Below are 22,039 nucleotides of genomic sequence, written 5' to 3'. Positions count from 1 at the left end.
TCTGTGCTGACAGCTTGGAGCCTGATTCAGATTGCGTCTCCATCTCTCTCTGCCCCTCCCCAGCTCATTCTCTCTCTCAAAAATAAACATTAAAAATAATTTAAAATAGTAAGAGAGACAAGGAAAATGTATAAATATTCTATTACAAAAGGGTCACTCCAGGAAGGTGTAACCATTGTAAATACTTATGCACCCAACATCAGAGCATCTAAATACATATAGCAAAACAGAGCTAAATGGAGAAATAAATAACAATATGAGAATAGTTGGGGTCATTGATACTCTATTCTCAACAATGGATAGTTCTGCCAAACAGCAGATTAGAACACTACAGAATAAAAAGATCTTAACAGCAGAATATTATTCTTCACAAGCACACATGATATATTTTCTATTTTAGAGCTTATGTTAAGCCACAAAATGAGACCTAGCAAATTCAAGAAGACTGAAATCATATCAAATATCTTCTCTGACCACAATAGTATAAAGTAGAAACCAGTAACAAGAAGAATACTAGAAAAGTCATGAATACATGGAAATTAAACTGAACATAAAGGATCAAAGAAGAAGTTAAAGTGGAAGTAACAAGGCATCTTAAGACAACCAAAAATAAAAACACACCATACCAAAACTTAAGGGATGTACTAAAAGTAGTCATAGGGAAATTCATTGCAGTAAATGCACACATTGAGAAATAAGAAAACTTCCAAGTGAAACCAAGCCCCAGGTTAGCAATAAAGATTAGAACAGAAATAGAGAACAAGAAAACAATAGAAAAAGTTAACAAAATTAAAAACTTCCCTTTTAAAAGAAGCAAAATTGACAACTCTTTAGAACATCCAAGGATAAAGCACCCAAATCAAAAACAGTGTAAAGTAATGAAGACATTACAGCTTCTACCACAAAAATACAAAGAATGTTAATAGGCTATTGTGAGCAACTATATGCCAACAAACTGGACAATGTAGAAGGAATTCTTTGGAACATGCAAACTACCAAGACTAAATCAGGAAGGACCTGCACACACCAACTACTAGAAAGAAAATGGGTTTTTTCTTCATTTGAATCAGTAATCAAAAATATGCCAATACAGGATGGCTTCTCTGGTGACTTTTACAAAACATTTGAAGAGTTAAGAGCAATCCTCCTTAAACTCTACAAAAAAATTGAGAAAGAGGGAACACTCCCAAAGTTATTTTATGAGGCCAGCATTACCTTAATACAAAAGCACAAGAAGGACACAACAACAAAAGGAAACTACAGGCCAATATCCCTCTAGTATATACATGAAAAATTCTCAATAAAATAGCAAATGCATTGAGCTCAACATTAAAATAATCACTGACCATGATAAAATAGTATATATCCCTGAGATATGAGAATGGTTCAACAAAATTAATATATTAACACAATGAAAGAAAAAAAATAGGATCATCTCAAAAGATGCAGAAAGAACATTAGACAAAATTGAACACCCTTTCATGATAACACATTGATACGCTGAGGTACATTCCTTCCTGTATCTAAAGGCCACATAAGCCCACAGCTAACATCATACTCAGTGGTGAAAGACTGAAAGCCTTTATTTTGAGATCAGGAACAAGAAAACTGTTTCCACTCTCACCAATCTTATTCAACATAGTACCTCAAGTTCTAGACACAGCAATCAGACCAGAAGAAAATCCTGACTCCACCAAAACTGTTAGATTTAAATTCAGTAAACAATGAAAAATCAGTAGTGTTCTATATAGGAATAAATTGTCTGAAAAATAAAATGATCTAATTTACAATAGCATCAGAAACAATAAAACACATAAGAAATTTAAGGAAGTGTAAGAGCTCTCTTCTAAGAAAATGATGAAACAAATCAAAGAAAACACAAAGTAAAAGTATCCTATGTTCATTAATTTTAAAAACATTGCTAGAATGTCAATATTACCAAAAGCAATCTATAGATTCAGTACAGGATAGATTCAGTATAGGATTCCAGTGGCATTTTTTACAGAGGTGGAAAAATGATTTTAAAATTTATATGTAATCACAAAAAATCCTGAATAAGCAAAGTCAACCTGAGAATAAAGAACAAAGCAGAAAACAGCACAATGATTTCAAATTATACTATAAAGCTATTATCTTCAAAACAGTATGTTTCTCACATAAAAACAGTCACAGAGAACAGTGGAACAGAACTGAGACTCTTTAAAACACAAATATAATCAATTAGTATTTGACAAGGGAGCCAATACTCCATGGAGAAAAGACTGAAAAATGTACTATCTTATACCACTCACAAAAATTAATTTGAAATGGATGAATGACTTAATTATAAGACCTCAAACTGTAAACCTCTTAGAGAAAACATGGGGGAAAAGTTCTTGACATGGGTCTCAGCAATGATTTTTTAGACATGACACAGCACAAGCAACCTAAGCAAGAATAAACAAAACATCAAACTAAAAAGTTTCTGCACAGCTAACAATGAACAAAATGAAAATCCAATCTATCGAATGGGAAAAAATATGTTTATAAATCGTATCTGATGGGGGCTAATACACAAAATATACAAAGAACTCAAAGTTCAAAAGCGAAAAGACAATCTGATTAAAAGGTAGAGAACAACTCAAAAAGATATTTGTTTGAAGAATATATATGAGTGGCCAACTGATACAAGAAATTATGCTCAACATCATCAATCACTATGGAAATGCAAATGAATTCCACAGTGAGGTATCCCCTCACACCTGTTAGAGTCGGTAGATCAGAAAGATAAGAATTAACAAATGCTGGTTAGAATGTGGATAAAAAGGAACCCTTGTACACTGTTATTGTTGGTGGGAATGCAAATGAGTGCAGCCATATGGAAAACAATATGGGGGTTCTCCCCCAAATTAGCATTACTATATGATCCAGCAATTTCATTTCTAGATATTTATTTGAAGAAAACAAAAACACTAATTTGAAAATATGGATATACCTCCATGTTTATTGCAGCATTATTTACAATAGCCAACACATGGAACAACCTAATTATCCATCTGTGGATCATGGATAAAGTGGTGGTGGTGGTGGTGTGTATGTGTAATATTATCCAAACATCAGCAATGAAGAAATCCTGCCATTTGAGGCAACATGGCTGGACCTTGAAGACATGATGCTATGGGAGGAGTTACAAAGACAGGAAAGTAGGGGGACCCCGGGCTTTCCTCGATCCTCAAACACAGTGGTATTGAGAGGTCAGATCATTTGAAACACCTAGGATATCAACTTGCAGAGTGGCAGAAGAATTTCCACAGTTGGAGTGAGATAGCATGGTACCTGTGAATTGTGTGGAAGTGAATTAGAGAAGAGAAAAATGGCGGCGCTGTGGAGGGGTAGGGATCCCCTGCCATTGACAGACAAAAGGCAGAGAAAGAGAGAAGGGTTGAGAACAGTGGCATTTAGTTTCCAGGAGAGGAAAACCTCTCTGGACCATGGACTGGGGAACAAAAAGTACTGGGTGTCACAGGGTATTTTTTGCAAACAGTGTTTAGAGGTCAAGCTCTCAGGTTTTGTAAGTACTTGACTTTCCTTGGAGTGGAGCTGTGGTGCTTCTGGGGTAGGGGGAGCTGGCTCCAGGGTACATAGTGTGGTGTAGAGATCTCTAGGTGTGTTGGGAGAGAACATTCCCTTCCTGGAGTACTTTTGGAACAGGGTGTATTGCCTCTCCAAGGACAAAAGACCATGTAATCACCAGCGAAATGCTTTTCATCACCAGGGAGACAGAGATGCACCCAGAGGGAATATAAAATTTACTTCTTTTAGCGGTGCTACACCAAACATTCTTCACACCATGCAAGTCTGTGACTGGTTTTCTGGAACAAAGGATTTCAGACACAGCATGGAGACTCTCTACTCTGGAGTATGTGGGTAGATCCTTGCAGTGCTGGGTCCTTTAAGACTTTGGGTTTTGAATCCCAGTCACATGTCCAAAAAAATGCAGGAGAGTTGTGGCACAGGGTGAGCTGACTGTCCATGCTATTGAGTGAGGGTTCCCTGAATAGTGGGGCTGTGAGATACCCAGTAGGGATGAGAGACTGAGGTGGTGCCATTCTCCCCACCCATGCCAACATGGTGGGACTTCAGAGAACAATACAGCAACCCCTAGCAGAGGCAGAACCCATATATACCAAACCGCACCCCTCTGTGCCTGGCAATTGCTTATGTACTGGGGCAAGACAGACTCTGAGCCAACACAGCCGACCTCTTCTCCAGAAGATCAGCATAGCCAGCACCTGGGATACATTAAGTCTACTAAAAGTGGAGTGGTTCACAACACCTGCACCTGTTCTGGTAGGAATAGGCTTACTTTTTTTTCCTTTTGGAATCAGGCTCATAGTTTCTTGGGTTTTGCATTTTCCTTTTTTTTTTTTTGATCAGACATTTCCCTCCTTTTTCCAGGCTTATTTCAACAAAAAAATCAAAGCACACCTAGTTAAAGATCCAAATACTCTCCACTGCAAAAAGGATGAACTCTGCAAATGACTGACCAGTGGCAAAGAGCAGACAATATGCAAGAACAGAGTGCATACAGCCTACACCAGAAACATTCTGAGAAGTGCCAGTCCTTAGAGAATGTATGACCCCTTTTAAATATAGCATTACTCTCAGGTGCAGGAAACATAACATTATTTTAAAACAAGCAAAAGACAGAAACTTAGCCAAAAGGACAAGAGAAGGAATTCTCCCCAAAAGAAGGTTGAGAAAATGTCACAGCCAGGGACTTGCTCAAAACAGATATAAGCACTATATCTGAACAAGAATTTAGAATAGCAGTCAAATGACCCCATTGGTTGGGCTTGAAAACAGCACAGAAGACATGTGAAGAATCCTTGCTGCAGAGTTCAAAGACCTAAAAACAAATCAGGAAAGTTGAATCAACCACAAGAAAAAAAAAAGGAAAGCCCTCAAATACTTGGGGGTTAAAGAACATCCTAGTAAAGAATGAAAGGGTTCACCAGGAAATTAAAGAAAATATTAAAAAATACATGGAAGCCAATGAAAATGAAAACACAACAGTCTAAAACATTTGCTATGCAGCAAAGGCAGTCCTAAGAGGAAAGTACATAGCACTTCAGACCTATCTCAAGAAGCAAGAAAGGTCCCAAATACGCAACTTAACCTTACACCTAAAGGAGCTAGAAAAGGAGCAGCAAATAAAACCTAAAGATAGCAGAAGAAGGGAAATAGTAAAGATCAGAGCAGAAATAAATAATATATAAACAACAAAAACCAGTAGAAGAGATCAATGAAACTAAATGCTGGTTCTTTTAAAGAACCAAAAAAAAAAAAAAAAATTGACAACTCCCAGCAAGACTTATCAAAAAGAAAGGAGAGAAAACCCAAATAGATAAAATCACAAATGAAAGAGGACAGATCACAGTAATATCACAAAAATGCAAACACTTATAAAACTATGGGCAAACTGAAAGAAATAGACAAATTCTTCGGCACTCACACACTACTAAAACTGAAATGAGAAGAGAGAAAATTTGAACAGGCCCATAACCAGCAAAGAAATTAAATCAGTCATCAAAAAATCTCCTAACAGAAGTCCTGGACCAGATGGCTTCCCAAGGGGAATTCTACCAGACATTTAAAGAAGAATTAGTATTTACTCTTCACAAACTGTTCCAAAAAATAAAAATGGAAGAAAAGCTTCTAAACTCACTCCATGAAGCCAGCATTACCTAATTCCAAAACCAAAGACTCCACTAAAAAGGAGAATTACAGGCCAATATCTCTGATGAACCTGGAAATGGAAAATTCTCAACAAGGTACTAGTAAATCAAATTCAACAGTACATTAAAAGAATTAATCAAGTGGGATTTATTCCTGGGCTGCAGGACTGGTTCAGTATTCACAAATCAACGTGATAGACCACGTTACTAAAAAAAAAAAAAAAATAGGATAAAAACCATATGATTCTCTCAATAGACACACAAAAACAGCATTGACAAAACAGAGCATCCTTTCTTGATAAAAACCCTCAACAAAGTAGGGGTAGACGCAACATTCCTCAACATCATAAAGGCCATATATGAAAGGTCCACAGCTAATATCCTCAGTGGGGAAAGACTGAGAGCTTTACCCCTAAGGTCAGGAACACGACAAGGATGTCCACTCTCACCACTGTTGTTCAACATAGGACTAAAAGTCCCATCCTCAGCAATCAGACAACAAAGAGAAATAAAAGGCATCCAAATTGGCAAAGAGGAAGTCAAACTTTCATTTTTTGCAGATGACATGATACTCTACATGGAAAACCGAAAGAGTCCATCAAAAAAATTGATAGAACTGATAAGTGAATTCAGCAAAGTTGCAGGATATAAAAGTAACATACAGAAAATGGTTGCATTTCTATACACCAATAATGAAGCAGCAGAAATATCAAGGAATTGATCCTATTTACAATTGCACCCCAAACCGTAAGATACCTAGAAATAAACCTAGGGGAGGTAAGGGATCTATAGGTGAACTACGGAAAGCTTATAAAGGAAACTGAAGAAGACACAAACAAATGGGGAAATATTCCATGCCCATGGATTGGAAGAATAAATATTGTTAAAATGTCTGTACTACCCAAAGAAATCTACATATTCACTATAATTCCTATCAAAAAAAAAAAACCACCAGCATTCTTCACAGAGCTGGAGCAAACAATCCTAAAATTTGTATGGAAACAGAAAAGACGGTGAATAGCTAAAATAATGTTGAAAAAAGAAAACCAAAGCTGGAGGCATCACAATTATGGACTTTAAGCTATATTACAAAGCTGTAATCATCAAGGGAGTATGGTACAAAAACATAGATCAATGGAACAGAACAGTGAACCCAGAAATGGATCCACAAATATATGGCCAACTAATCTTCGACAAACCAGGAAAGAGTACCCAATGGAAAAAATACAGCCCCTTTGGCAAATTTTGCTGGAAAAACAGGACAGCGACATGCAGCAGAATGAAACTGGACCACTTTCTTACACCATATACAAAAAAAATTCAGAATGGATGTAAGACTTAAATATGAGATAGGAAACCATCAACATCTTATATGAAGGAGAAGACAGGAAGCAAACTTTTTGACCTCGGCCACAGCAACTTCTTACTAGACACGTCTCCAGTGACAAGGAAAATAAAAATGAACTATTGGGACCTTGTCAAGATAAAAAGCTTCTACACAGTGAGGGAAACAGTCAACAAAACTGAAAGGCAACTGATGAAATGAGAGAAGTATTTGCAAATGACATACCAGATAAAGGGTTAGTATCCAAAATCTATAAAGAACTTATCAGACTCAACACCCAAAAAACAAGTAATCCAGGGAAGAAATGGGCAAAAGACATGAATAGACACTTCTCCAAAGAAGACATCCAGATGACCAAATGACACATGAAAAAATGCTCAACATCACTCATCATCAGGGAAATACAAATCAAAACCACAATGAGATACCACATCACTCCTGTTATAATGGTTAAAAATGAACAACTCAGGAAACAACAGATGTTGGCAAGAATGCAAAGAAAGGGGAGCCCTTTTCACTGTTGGTAGGAATATAAACTGGTACAGCCACTCTGGAAAACAGTATGGAAGTTCCTCATAAAATTAAAAATAGAGCTACAGTATGACCCAGAAATTGCACTACTAGGTATTTACCCAAAGGATATAAAATCCTAATTCAAAGGGACACATGCACCTTAATGTTTATAGCAGGGCTATCAACAATAGCCAAATTATGAAAGAGCCCACTGTTCATCAACAGATGAATGGATAAAGATGTGGTATACACACACACACACACACAATGGAATACTACTCAGCAATCAAAAGGAATAAAATCTTGCCATTTATAACAATGTGGATGGCACTAGAGTGTATTATGCTAAGAGAAATATGTCAGGGAGAAAAAGACAATATATGATTTAACTCATATGTGGAGTTTAATAAACACAGCAGATGAACACAGGGGAAAGGAAGCAAACCATAAGAGACTCTTAAATACAGAGAACAAACTGAGGGTTGCTGGAGGGGGAGGTGAGTGGGGGGAAGGGTTAAATGGGTGATGGGCATTAAGAAGGGCACTTGTTGGGATGAGCATTGGGTGTTACATACAAATGGTAAATCACTGGGTTCTACTCCTGAAACCAATACTATACTGTATGTTAAGTAACTTGTCTTTAAATAAATATATAATTCAATAAAAGACATAATGCTTAATGAAAAAAAATTCTGTATGATCTCACTTATATGTACAATTTGAAACAAAAACTCACAGAAAAAGTGATCACCTCTGTGTTTACTAGAAGTGGTAGATGGGTAAGGGGGAATTGGATGGAAGTGATAGAAACATAAACTGTTTATGAGACAGATAAGTACTAGGGATGACATATATAACCTGATGATGACAGTTAACAACAATCATGTTTCAGAGAGCAGTTTTACAAGAGTCTACCTGAAGAGGTCTCATCACAGGATAAGTTTTTGCTTTTTTTACTTTTTATGTATAACATGGTGGATGTTCACTAAACTTTTTGTGGTAATCACTTCACCATATATATAACTCAAATGTTGTGCACCTTAAACTTAGTGCTCGGGGCACCTGGGTGGCTCAGTCGGTTTAAGTGTACAACTTCAGCTTGGGTCAAGATCTCATGGTTCATGGGTTGGGGCCCTGCGTTGGGCTCTGTGCTGACAGCTCAGAGCCTGGAGCCTGCTTTAGATTCTGTGTCTCCCTCTCTGTCTGCCGTTCACTGGCTCACTCTCTCTCTCTCAAAAATAAATAAATAAAAAACATTTTAACCCATTTAAAATAAACTTAGTGTTCAATGTCAATTATGTCTCAAAAAAAAAAAAAACCTGGAAAAACATTTCTAATTTCCAGTGGTTAAAAATTAGCCAAAAGAGTGGAGAACGGTAATGACATTCTTTTCCCTTTGATTTACAACTAACTGGATATCCATGACCATACAAAAGTGCCACCACACAGCACACCAGGAAGCCTCCACCTTGCCCACCACAAAATCCATCCATCTGTATACCTGAAAGTGGGTGGACTGTATCTCAAAGGAGTCTATAGAGCCAGGGGAGGGCAGCACTCCCCTAGATACTTTTACTGGCAGAGGAGATAGAGGGTGAAGACGCTGCGTGAGAATATGTCCACCTCTGCCTGCTCTAACTGAAGGGACCTACTGCTCTCTCCCAGGAGAGCATGCAGTGACTGATGGGAAGGAAAGCAAAGTGAAGACAAAGAGAACTGAAATAAAGCATCTCCTAGTGTTTGCCCTAGGATTCTGACAAAAGGACTGCCCGTGGACCTCTAGGAACACCCATATAATCTGCCAGCACCCTTTTTGTTTTGTTTTGTTTCTCCACCAGCATTTTTATTTCATTTTTTCATGTGCACACTCCCAACCTTAACTGCCAGTCCATTCTGGCAAGAGAAACTAAAAACCTGTGCTATAGTGCCACCTTCTGGAAAATGAAACAAAACAAAAATGATAATTTTTTATGTAAAATGCTGCTACTGCTGCATTCAAAGTAGTAAACACCTTTCTTATTTAGGTTGGCAGAAATGTGCTACCAAAAAAAAAATAACAATTCTCCAGCATCCCACACCAAAGGTATGGACTATTGAAGTATAACTAATAGTTCAAAAAAGCTGTTATGAAGTATTTCAGCAACCCACAAAAGAACTCAGAAAGGTGGCATGGTGATCTCATAAGTGAGATGACAGAAGAGACAGAGTACTTTTCCAAAGAAATTGAAAGTCTAAAAGCAACCCAAGAGAAATGCTGGAGCTGAAGAACTGGATAAATGAAGAAAGTATTACAAAGAGTTGCAAGCTGAATAGATCAGATGAAAGTGAGCTTAAGAATAGGAATTAGAAATGATTCAGGTGTTAGAGGAAAGAGCCTTGAGATGTAAAAAATGAAGAAACCCCATGACAACTTTGAGAATCCATGAGAAAAACCAACTTAAGGGGCACCTGGGTGGTTTAGTCGGTTGAGCATCCGACTTCAGCTCAGGTCACAATCTCATGGCTAATGGGTTCGAGCCCCACATGGGGCTCTGTGCTGACAGCTGAGAGCCTGGAGCCTGCTTCAGATTCTGTCTCTCCCTCTGTCTCTGCCCCTCCCCTGCTCACACACTCTCTCTCTTAAAAATAAATAAACATTAAAAAGATTTTAAAAAGAAAAGCCAACTCAAGAATAACAGGTATACCAAAAGCAGAAAAGAGGTAGAAGGCAGCAAAGATCTTCCCAAACCTGGGAAGGAATTGCATAAGAAGCCAAAAGAACACTTTAGTATCTCAAGACAAAAATATCTTCTCCAAAACAGATTATATTAAAACTGTAAGTCAGTTATAAAGAATTTTAAAAAGCCAGGGAAAGAAAGTAATCTGCAAAGGGACCCCCATTAGGCTAACAGCAAATTTCACAGCAGAAACTCTACAGGCCAGGAGACAGTGGAATGGCATATTCAAACTGCTAAAAGATAAAAAATTTTCAAGTAACAATATCTAGCAAAATTATCTCTCAGGTAAATGGGAAACAAAGGCATCCACACACAAACAAAAGCTGAGGGAGGTCAACACCATTAGAACTGTCTTGTAAGAAATGTTGAAAGGAGCTCTTAAAGCTGAAACAAAAAGAAAAAACACATAAAACTCTGGTTAAGGTGACAGATGGTCAGAATTAGAAAACTGTATTTTTTAGAAAGGTATATTACATAGGAATAGGATAAAGATTAAAGGAGCATTGATAATAACTATACCTACTACAAGTTGATAATCAAATAAGCATTAAAATCGGTAATTTGTGACATCAAAACTATAAAAGGGGGGGATAAAAGGATTGAACCTTTACAGGTTAAAGAAGAAAAACTGCTATGGGCAGAAAAAGGGTTGTTAACCTGCAATATGTTACATGGGAACTTCATGATAACCACAAAACAAAAACCTAGAGCAGAGACACAGACATAATAAAAATAAGAGATTGAGTAAATCACCATGGGAAACCACCAAGGTTTACAGAAACAGAAGGGGAAAAAATAAAAAAAATAAGCACAAAGCGAAAGAGAAAATGTCAATAGTAAATCTTATACACATCAATAATGACCCTAAATGCAAATGGCTTTAACTCACCAATCAAAAGGCACAAGGTGGCGGGATGGAGAAAAAACAAGACCCAAATTAAGCTGTAGGAACGTGTTTCAGTCTAAAGAGACATAAAGGCTAAAAGGGAAAGGATGGAAATTGATATTTTAAGCAAAGAGAAGCCAAAAAAAAGAAAAAAAAAAAGCAGGCGCAGCCATACCGACAGCGGACAAAATAGACTTGATGCCAAAAAAACAAGAGACAAAGGAGGTCATTATATAATTACAAAAGGGTCAATACATTAAAAAGATGAAATAATCATAAATATGTATGCTCCCAACACCTGAGCACCAAAAATATATTAAGCAAATACTAACAGGTCTTAAGGGAGAAATAGACAGCAATACAATAGTACTAGGAGACTTTAATACCTGTCAGCAAGGGATAGATCACTCAGACAGAAAATCAACATGAAAACACTGGAATGAACCACACATGACAACAAATAGACTTAACAAACACAGAACATTGCATCTAAAAACAAAAAAAAGAATACACATTCTTAACTGCACATGGATTATTCTCCAGGATAGAGTATGTGATAGGCCACAACATAATTATTAGCAAATTTAAGACAACCAAAATCCTAACTACTTTTCTGATCACAATTAGTATGAAAAAAATCAGCAAGAGTAAAAGAATAGCCACATAAATGTGAAAACTAAACACCATACTGAAAAAAAAATGTCATGGGTCCCAGAAGAAAACAAAAGGAAATAAAAAATTATGTTCAAACAAAAATGAAAATAACTTATCAAATCTTGTGAGATGCCACAAACCAGTTCTGAGGGAAAAGTTTGTATCTATACACACCTATTAAGAAGTTAAAAATTTTAAATACACAACCTAGTTTTACACCTCAAGAACTAGAAAAATAAGTACAGATTGATGTCAAAATTAGCAGAAGGAATGAAATAATAAACATCACAGTGGAAATAAAGGAAACAGAGACCAGAAAAACAGTACAAGGATCAATAAAACTAAGAACTGGCTTTTCAAAAAGATAAAACTGACAAAATTTTAGCTAGACTAAGAAAGAAGACTTGAACTCAGAAATAAAAGGAGACATTACAACTAATATTCCAGAAATACAAAGAATTTTGAGAGACTACTACAAAAAAATTATATGCCAACAAATTACCTAACCAAGAAATGAATGTATTTCTAAAATATACACAACCTACAATGATTGAATCAGGAAGAAACACGAAATCTGAACAAATAATGAGTAAAAAAATTAAATCAGTAAGCAAAAACTTTCCAACACAGACAACTCCAGGACCAAATGGCTTCACTCGAGAAATCTATCCAACAACTGAAGAAGAATTAACACCAGTCTTCCTCAACCTCTTTCAAAATCAATGTGGAGGTGTCACTGCCACGCTTCTGCTTTGAAGCCAGCATTACTGTGATACCAAAACTAGATAAACATACCTTAAAACTAGATGCTGCTAAATATCACTGATGAATATACACACAACATTTTTTTAAAAATGTTATCAACTGAATTCAAGAGTAACTTACAAGAATTATACCCCATGACCAGGTGGGATTATCCGTGAGATCCAAGAATGGTTCAACATATGCAAGTCAGTAAATGTAATGCGTTACAATAAAATGAAAGATAAAAATCACCGGATCATCTGATAAATGTGGAAAAACGTTGGGCAGATTACAACATCCTTTCATGATTAAAAAAATAAAACCACATTGGGTAAAGAAAGCATCTACTTTATAATGATAAAGAATACTTTATTATTTATACTTTGTAATAATTATACTTTATACTTTATAATAATAAAGGCCATATATGACAGACCCACAACTAACGTTATACTGAATGGAGAAAAATTGAAACATTGCCTCTAAAATAAAAAAAGAAGACAAGGATGCTAGTTTCACCATTCCTATTCAGTATAGTACTGGAGGGAAGAAGGTGTCCAAGATGGCAGCAAAGGAACCCCCTGAAGTCCCCTCTTCTCAGACACAGAGTCTATACCTATATATTGAGCAGTTTTTCCTAAAGATCTAAAAGATAACTGAGCAGTCCTGCACAACAAAGAATAGAGGCACCACATAAAAAAATGGCATAAGAGATACAGACATGGTAATGACAGTAAATCTACTGATGCTAAAGAGTGGCAGTAGGAATGACTGTAACAGAGGGGCCTGCATGCAGGTTTGCAACATGCAGGTTTGCAACATGTGGCTCAGGAAAAAAAAAAGTGGTTTAAAGGGTAACTAGAAATTAAATGAAAGAAACCCATTCACTAATGTTAGAGCATCCACCAAATGGTGGACCAACTTCTGGAATGCTTTCTGGGGTCAGAGGTGGTGATGAATACCATTGTCTGTGTCCACCCTTTGACTTGATAGCCCAGATAGAGGCAGAGTCCAGGTGCCCTAACCAGCCCGCCACATCAGTGAGCCCTGGACCCCTAGCCCATACTACATCTTCCTGCTCCCCCAAAGCAGACCATTTTCTGCACCACTACAATGGCCCTGGAGCATAGCATGCCAGAATCTGATAGCCCCATAAATGCTTCTGCTCTAGCCATCCCACCAGGGTGGCCCCAGCATGCGTCCACTCCATCTATCTATGGAGGCCTCCACCCCTGCACAAACAGCCTGGTATATATCCACTTTACCTCATGCTTTTCCACAAGACTGCCCAGGTACACACTGCCCCAGGAACTCCAGTTCCTGCTATAGTTACAGCCAGCCAACCTAAAGAGCCAGGCACACAGTCTACACAGAGAACATTCCTACACAAGGGCACTCCTTCAAGACTGGGAGAGGTAGCTGTGTTCCCTGATACACAGTCACATAAAATGAGGAGAAAGATAAATATACTCCAAATTAAACAAGGAGGCAAAATTTCAGGAAAAGAACTAAATGAAACAGAGATGAACAATCTACTTTATAAGAAGTTCAAAAAAATTCAAAGTCATGGAATGAAAAGTACAGCTTAAGAAATACAGTCAATAATATTGTAATAATTTTGTATGGCGACAAAGGGTAATTACACTTGTGGTAAACATTGAGTAATGTATGGAATTGTCTAATCATTATGTTGTACACCTGAAACTAATTTTATAGTTATAGATACAATAATATCGTATGTCAAATATACTCACAAAAACACTAAAACATAGTTCTGTAAGTTCTTGTAAGATCAACTACTAAAGTCAGGACAAAGAAGTAAAAAGCATCCAAATTGGAAAAGAAGACATAAAAGTGTGGCTGTTTCCTGATGACATTATCTTGTACACTGAAAATCCTAGAATCCATAAAAATAGAAATTCATCAACAATTTTATTTTATTTTTTTATTTTATTTATTTTATTTTATTTTATTTTTTTCATCAACAATTTTAGTAACGTGGCATGTTATAAAATGAACATAAAGAAATCCATTGCATTTCTTTACACTAATGATAAACTATCTGAAAAAGAAATAAAGAAAGCTATCCCATTCACAATAGCACCAAAAACGGTAAACTACTTAGGAATAATTTAAGCAAGGAAGTCAAAGATCTATACATTAAAAACAACAAGTTTGCTAAAAGAAACTGGAGACAGAAATGGAAAGACATCTTGTGTTCATGGTTCAGAAGAATGAATAGTGTTAAAATGGCACAGTGCTCAAAGCCATCTACAAATTCAATGCAATCTCCATCAAAATAATGTATCTTTCAAATAAATTGAAAAAAACTATCCTAAAACTCGTGTGGAATAACAAAGGACCCCAAATAGTCAAATCAATCCTGACAAAAAAGAACAAAGCTGGGGGGATCATGCTTCCAGATTCTGAACTGGACTACAAAGACAGTAACAAAAATTGTATGTAATGGGCACAAAAATAGGCACATAGACCAAGAGAAAAGAAGAGAGAGCCTAAGAGTTCAATACTAGCACATATAGTCAGCTAATATTTGACAAAGGAGGCAAAAACACTCAGTGGGGAGAGGACAGTTTATTCAACAAATGATGCTGGATAAAATTGAGAGACACATGTAGAACAATGAAAATGGACTCCTATCTCAAAGCACTCAGTAAAATTAAGTCAAAGTGGATCAAGGACTTAAACATAAGACTGGATGCCATACAACCAGAGAAGAATATGTAGGAAAGAAGTTCATCAATATGGGTCTTGGCAATGATTTTCTTTCATATGATGCCAGAGGCACAAAAGCAAAAATCAACAAATGAGACTACCTCAAACTGAGATGCTTTTCCACAGCAAAAGAAACAGTTAACAAAATGAAAAGACAACCTACAGAATGGGAGAACATTTTTATAAAACATAAATCAAATAAAGGGTAAATATCCATAATATATAAGGAACTCATAAAGCTTAATAACAAAAAGACAATCTGATTGAAAAATGGCAAGAATTAGCTATTTTTCCAAAGAGGACAGCAAAATGGCCAAAAGGTATAGGAAAAGATGCTCATTACTAATCAAAGAAATGCCAAAACTACAATGAGATACTATTTCACACCTGTTATAAATGGTTAACATCAAGAAGACAAGAGACAACAGGTGCTGGGGAGAAGGTGGTGACAAGAGAACCCTTATACAATGTTGATGGAAATGGAAAGCGGTCCAACCAGTATGGAAAACATCATGGAAGTTCCTCAAATGATTAAAAATACATCTACCATATGATCCAGCACTTTCACTTCTGGGTATATTCCTAAAGGAAAGGAAAACGAGATTTTGACTACATATATGCACTCCAATGTTTATTATGGTATTATTAACAATAGTCAAAATATGTAAACAATCAAAGGATCAATAGATGATAAATGGATATAACGATGTGGTGTATATATACAATGGAACACTATTTAGCTTTAAAAAAGGAGGATATCCTGCCATTTGCAAAAACATGGATGGTCCTTGAGGACATTATGCTAAGTGAGATAAATCTGAGAAAGACAAGTTCTATATGATATCACTTATATGTGTAATCTAAAAATATCAAACCTCAAAAAAAGTGAAATTGTATTCACCAGGGAATTCAGGGGTGAGGGGCACAAAATCTATGGCACTTAAGAGTACAAATTTATGGGGAGTAAATAAGCCAGAGAGATCTAATGCATAGTGTTATGAATATACAAAATAATACTGTAGTATAATTATATAATGGGATAAATATTGCTATAATGGCAGTCACATTACAATATATAAATGTATCAAAGTAACGTATTAAAGTCCTTGAATTTACACAATATTACATGTCAAATTTATTCAATTAAAAAAACTAGTGGAAAAAAAACTAGTTTCAAAAAAAACTAGTTTTCAAAAAAAACTAGATTAAAAAATAACTGGAATTTTCACTGACTTGGTGGCAGCATATCTTGTGTATCTGTAACCAGCCCACTTCAGACATACATTCTCTCTCCAGCTCTACCTTCTCTGTCACTTCTGTCTCTTTGACATGAAATCCATGTTTCAGTCATTCTTTTTTAAAAATTTGAGTATACTCAAACACACACTGTTACATTACTTTCAGGTATATAACGTAGTGATTCAAGGACTCTAAGTTATGCTTACCACAGATGTAGCTACCATCTGTCACCATACAACACTGTCACAACCCCATTGACTATATTCCCTATGCTGTACCTTTTATTCCCATGACTTATTTAGTCCTGCCCTGCACCCACTTTGCTCATCTCCCCAACCTGCTCCCCTTTTCACAATCCTTTAGAGAGACCCTCTAGGTCCATCCACATTGTTGCAAATGGCAAGATCTCATTCTTTTTGATGGCTGAGTAATATTATATTGTGTGTATGTATGTATCTATATATACATATATACATATATTCCACACACATATACATACATATTTTTTATTCATTCACTTACCAATAGACACTTGGGCTGCTGCAAGATCTCAACTATTGTACATAATGCTGCAATGAACATAGGGTACAGAGATCTTTTCCAACCCTTTTCCTTTGGGTAAATACTCAGAGTGAAATTATTGTATCATCGAGTATTTCTAATTTTTTTTTAAGAATCTCCATACTGTGGAAACAGTGGCTACGCCAGTTTACCTTCACAGTGAGAAAATGGAAGCTACACAGAGAAGGTCTTCTTGTTTCAAGGGGAAGAGTACAATCCTTTACTTTGGTGAAATAAATTGTCTTTGAATCTCACACTTGGCACTTATTCATTTAATCATTTACATCATATGCATCTCCCTTACAGGTATTTGAGTTTACAAACTTCAAGACTTGGCTAGGTTCCCACTCATCTATCTTCCTTGATTACTTTAGCCTGCACTAGACAATCATTGCTTCCTACAAATTCTTTTTCTACCGGATATTTGAAGCTTATTAGATGCTGTTTTCTATGAGATATAAAATTTGTCTAACATACCATTGACCTTTGTAACCATTTAAAAATGTACCATTTAGTGTTGTGCAACTAGCACCAATAAATCCAGAACATTCACCTCAAAAAGAAACTGTATCCATTAAGTAGTCATCTCCCATTCTCTGGCTCCCCCAACCTCATACTAGGGGCATTTTGTTCCCCAATTAGTTGTGCCTCCCATTAGGTCTGCTCTGTATCCCACACAGTATTTAACACAGTGCCAGACATGAGCAGGTGTCCAGCAGATGTTGGCTAATTAAAGGATTGATTGCTGTTAATTGGTTCGGGAAGGGGTGGAGTGGGAATGGAAAAATGAAAGAGAATCAGTTTTTCCTTTGTTTATAGTTAGGAACTGACCAAACCTGGGAGCAATTTTGTCAGCCTAATTATTGCTGGGGGGTGGAGGGAAGTGGTTACCAAGCACAGACTTCGAAGTACTATCATTTTGTTTCAGCCCTGTAGAAAAATTATGCCATAAATCAAATTAAACCACCTCTACTCAACTGGAAGCAAAGACATATATCTGAAGTATTTGAAGAAATGCAGGGTTGTTACACCTCAACTAACAACAGGTTGAGAAGTGAAGGTTTTAGTGAAGAGATAAGGATCATTTATGATTGGCAGTTTGTTTATAAACAAATAGGTGCTAGGTGTTTAAAAAGTTTGTTCCCTTAAATCAGTTTAATATTCCCTTTCTAACATAACATTTTAACAGGCTTTCACTGATCAAGGAGACAATTTTACAAGTTTTCAGCAAAAAGGTCATTAACTTCCTATGTATAGGATTTCAGTTTACAATAACATTTATATGTATTGTCAGTAGGTTATTTTCATCGTGAAGGATGCATATGAAAGAGAGTAAATAATATAATAAATTTTCAATTAGCAGGACCCAAACTAATGAGAGCTAATTGTGTTATCCAAGGTTTTAAATCTTAAATATAACTTACGGAGCACATACTATGTGCAGAGACTGTACTACGCATTTTCCCTTTTTTTTCTAATCTTGGGACAAGCCCCATGAAGTACTTATACAATGCCCATTTCACAGCTAAGAAAAATGATTTGGTCTTATTTTGGTAAAAAAAAAAAAAAAAAAAAGAATTGAAGCCTGGCTCTAAAGCCTGCATTATTAACCTCTGCACAAGTCTAATGTCCATCTTCATATATTCTGGCAGTGCTCCACTCAACATTATAGAATGATAGCTGGAAACTTCATAAAAATGTTCTTTGGAATTCTTATCCTCTCTGAGTAATATGTTTTAATGTTTCCCAATTCTCCAAGAAATTGTTCTCAAAGTCGAAATATAGCTCTTTTGTATGGTAATGCAGACCAGTTTTCCTGGCCAGAGTAGATACAAAAAGCATGTGAAGTTTTATACAAATTACTTTCTTTCACATAGTGATAGGTTCTGAAAGGCATAATTAAGTCATCCTTTATTAAATCTCCTATCTGGAAAAGGAACCATCTCTTCAGCAGCTGGTTTGTTCATTGAGTCCTCAAGGCAAAGGATGAGATGATGAATTCTTAATCTTTAAACTACTTTCTTAGAATGGCCATTTCTTTGTCAAATAAAGCCAATCTGGGTTAATGCCAGTTAATTAAAACTAAAGGCAAAAGAGAGAGTATAAAGGTATTGTATCTAGACTTATTGTGGAGAACATCTATTATGATGACTTTCACAGATGAAATATCATGGTTTATTCTGCACATGGATGGGGAAGATGTCCCGACAAGCACCAAAGAGAGTGTATGCTCAGAACCTGAGATGGAGACAGGAAAAAGTCACCGACTGACGACAAGTTGCTAAGTAAGAACCACAAAAAGCAGAAGATTAATCATCCACACAAATAATCCATTCCAAGTGACTTTCTGGTGAGAACATGGCATTTCCAAAAATTCTTTAAGGGACTAGGGTGTCTCCCAGATTTCTAACATGAAGGGCTGGATCTCTCTCTTAGCTGTGGTCTAATGAATGATAAAATTTCCAAGGTGCACCCATCAAAAGAGAATGGAATTGGTATGGATGGACTCAGGAAAGAGTACAGTCAAGGATGGAGAGCACTTATTGTCCAAAGTGATCAAAAGAGATGGGAGAATACGTGTATCGAGCAGTGTGGGTATTCAGGTTTGTCTGCCCACTCATCTCCACTGGGTTAAGGAAGAATTTTCCTCACTCACTGGTATTCTCTTAGTGTCATAGGCCTGGCTCATAATAAGCAATCATTAGAATAAGGAATAAATCAGTGAACATTACTAGATTCCCTTTTCTTTGATCTAGGGCCACTGAGAAGCCTTATGAAATTGAATGCCTTTCCTAAGGGTATTTTTACTACTGGAAAAAGGATGCAATGATTATCTGACAGGAATATTATCAACTACATGACATTTACATTTCTTAGTACAAATAATAAAAGACATTTTTAATTAGAAATCAGTCCCTTGTGAATTTGGTTAAAGTGATTTGTTCTCCTATTATTCCCAGCTCTGATAATTTTGCCCTGAGAGAAAGGAAATAACATTGGCAAGTGTGCAAAGCTGATGAACAGACCTGACCTTCTGCCAACTGCTTCCACTAAGCATGTATTTCACAATTCAGCATGAACAATCCTCCTTAATTTGAGCTCTTTTAACTCTCAAAACTTAGATTAAATTCTATCCAGATGCTGCACTTTGTATTTCTTTTACCTAAGTTTAATTTTATTGTTAAATAACATGTGTAATAGCAATTTTTGTTTTCAAAAACCAAATAAAAAGCAAAGCCAGTAGTTTGCACAGATCTGTTATATGGAACTGTGCTTGTTTTTAAATATTTCACAAAATGGGTTTGTAAGTTCATGTGAATGGGAAAAGAGCACAGCTTGAAAGATTCTAAGAAAAGAAGCAGGGGTCTGATTCTGAGCCAAATTCAGGTAAGACAAATGAGAAATGGAAAATTTTGTTAGATGGGGCAGGAAACATGCAAATTCGAGACTAGCCAGAGGAGAACTTTTGATCTGCAAATGGTAGAAAGCGATGGGAGTTTGGAGACTGTTAATCAAGAACATATTTAGCATTTTGGCAGCCCTTGAAGGAGCTGGACGTAGGGGAATTGGGTTATCTTAAAGATCAAATAAACGGCGGAGATCTGGGCGAGTAAGGAGTCGAAGAAAGATCGCCTAGGTTAATGGGGTTGACTAAGACAGCAATGAGTAAAACATGGATTTGCCAACTCTTAAGGATTCATTAACTGGGGGATTTGAGAAGGTGAAGTAGAGAGGAGGTCCAGAAGAGAAGCAGCATGCACAACCCGGAGATCTATGAGAAACAGGAGTGTTTTACTCAAAGGTGCTTCCTGGGTGGCATTTCATGGATTGGATGACCGTCAAATTCATCATCCAAACCGAGTCATTTTTGAGACTGAAGAGGGTGTTATTAATACACTGGGAAATGAGCATAAGTTGAGTCTATCCCACGCAAACTGGGATACATGGCAACTTCATTTATAAGATATGGACACTTGCTGGGTAGTGCATTTCAGCCACCAGCCAAGAGAGTGGATATCCATAGGTTATGAAATAATGGCAGGTCAAAAGTTACTTGGAATTGGGGAGCTCAAATGAGACAAGGACCAGGGGAAGTAAGGGTCCCTTCTGAACCACCCCAAAAGTAGGATCATAACTAAATCAACCCAAACTTATTAAAATGTACCCTATTGGCTTATTTTCTACCTCGTGGGAACATTTAGCTAAAAAGAATGTGAGCTAGTGGAAATAACGTTTGGGTGGCCCTGCTTCTCTGCAGAGAGCTGTGTGAAGACAGGTACTTAGAGCCTTTAAATAGCATTGTTGGGGCTCCCTACTGCACCTAAAAGTTGGCAATGCCCACTATTTCATAAACACTACACTTAAGATTTAAATAAATCTTGAAAAGCTGAAGAGAAGAATCAATACATTTTGAAACAGGTGTTCTGAGTTTTGAAAAACAGACTTCAGGGCATGTCTCTCCTTATTAAAGTTTGTCTCCCTCGGCCTGGCTTTATTACATTCTTATTTTCATAGAGACAAAGGTTAAAGATTAAAAAATTGAAGGAAAAAAGCATCATTACTTATTAAAGTGGGATGGCTGGAGGGAACATAGCAGGTCTGAACCCAAGAAGAAAGCTTTAAGTTTAAATGGCCAAGGTGGGAGTGTCGACTGCCAGAACTGCTCATGCTTTTCTGGCTTTGGTGCCCCAGCTAATTAAGTAGTCCTTAGCAAACTAAGTAGATACTCTTAGGTCAGGATGAAGCCCAGGAATTGAAATTAGCTATAATGAACAATGCAGACATAGCTACACTGGCCAGTTCTTAGGCTATGCTTTTTTTTTTTTTTCACATCAGATTCTTATGTTATACAAAAATGCATTTAATGGAAACAACTTTTAACCCTCCTCCCCATTTAATTTCATAGTAAAGGGTGGCAAGTAGCAAATGC

At 36.6% G+C, this 22,039-nt stretch overlaps 1 protein-coding gene across 2 annotated transcripts in view; it reads right to left on the bottom strand.

Annotated features, from left to right (window-relative positions):
- RAB3C (RAB3C, member RAS oncogene family) overlaps nucleotides 1-22,039 on the bottom strand; it is a 290,806-nt gene that overhangs the window by 13,730 nt on the left and 255,037 nt on the right. The window lies entirely within an intron of this gene.

The sequence above is a fragment of the Prionailurus bengalensis genome, chromosome A1 (assembly GCF_016509475.1).
Source record: "Prionailurus bengalensis isolate Pbe53 chromosome A1, Fcat_Pben_1.1_paternal_pri, whole genome shotgun sequence".
Classification (NCBI taxonomy): domain Eukaryota; kingdom Metazoa; phylum Chordata; class Mammalia; order Carnivora; family Felidae; genus Prionailurus; species Prionailurus bengalensis.
Note: the sequence above shows the minus strand (reverse complement) of the source record. Positions and strands in the feature narration are given on the sequence as shown.